This window comes from Solanum pennellii, chromosome 1 (assembly GCF_001406875.1).
Source record: "Solanum pennellii chromosome 1, SPENNV200".
Lineage (NCBI taxonomy): Eukaryota > Viridiplantae > Streptophyta > Magnoliopsida > Solanales > Solanaceae > Solanum > Solanum pennellii.
Genome location: NC_028637.1, coordinates 32,266,561 through 32,267,885, shown reverse-complemented (window position 1 = coordinate 32,267,885; position 1,325 = coordinate 32,266,561).

Genomic DNA, 1,325 nt, shown 5'->3' with positions numbered 1-1,325 from the left:
TGAGTATAAGTTGGGCACGTGGAGATCGTCCGTGCTGGGGAGGGTGAGAGGTTAAGATTGTAATTTGGGCACGTGGAGACCGTCCTTGCGAAAATTGTTTGATAGTATGATAGTGCGTTGAGATCGTCTGCACAGACACGTGGAGATTGTCCGTGTCGGTATATGGACCTCGCGAGTCCCCCATGGGTCATGAACTCTCGATGTATTTCCGAGGAGTATCATGTATATATGGTTGAGTGTGTACTGGGTATTTTGATTCATTACATGGTGTTATATTGCATTTCATTTCATCACATCATTTATTTTGATGATTATGTGTTTTGTTTGGTGTTTGGAAAATACTTGATGTTTGATTACCTTTATTGATGAAACCTAAATAGTGAGTTTAATATATATATATATATACTTATATAATTTACGAATTTATTCTTTTTGTATAAACTCCCATCACTAATTCTTCGTTGTCGGTCAATGAGACATACTGGGTACACGTGGTTTCGTACTCATACTACGCTTGTTGGACTCTTTGTGGTGCAGATTCGATTCCGAGTAGAAGCACATCTCGTGGAGCAAATTGAGTCCGAGCTTGGAGTTGTGGTGAGCTGCTTGGCTATTCCGTGGCCCACACCTCCCTCTATATTTTATTTATTCTGTTATTTTAGTATTCAAACAGGATATCCCTTATGTTAGATTTGTCATTTAGTTTCAGACTTGCATCGAATTTTAGAAGCTCTTGTACTTATGACACCAATTCTTGGGGTGATATATTTTAGCTTCCGCATTTCGTACTTATAAGGAACTCAATGTTGGAGATTCTTGCTAAGTGTTAGTCTTTTTACTTGTTTGTTGGTTTGGGTTAATATGTTGTCTTGGCTTACCTATTGGGTGGGAACATAGGAGCCATCACGACTTGCAAATTTTGGGTCGTGACAAAGGGGTAAGGGGGAAAGATGGTGGTCTCGTATCAATGGTGTGACGGGCATTGGTACGAGTCCGGTGTTATAAAACGGAAAATTTCTATTATAGAATGTGGATTGAAATTTGAGAATGCCAAAGCATATGGGCATTAGCTGATATATTATTGACTTGAATTCCTTGTGTGATTGTGTTTTATTTATTTCACCCGTATAGTTGTGATAATTGAGGTGGTTATGTATTATGTTCATATTGATTGATTGAGATGCATCATCATCCCCTCTATTGAAACAATATTGTGCATATGCATAGACATGAGACTGAGTGTAAGTTGGGCACGTGGAGATCGTCCATGCTGGGGAGGGTGAGAGGTTAAGATTGTAATTTGGGCACGTGGAGACCGTCCGTGC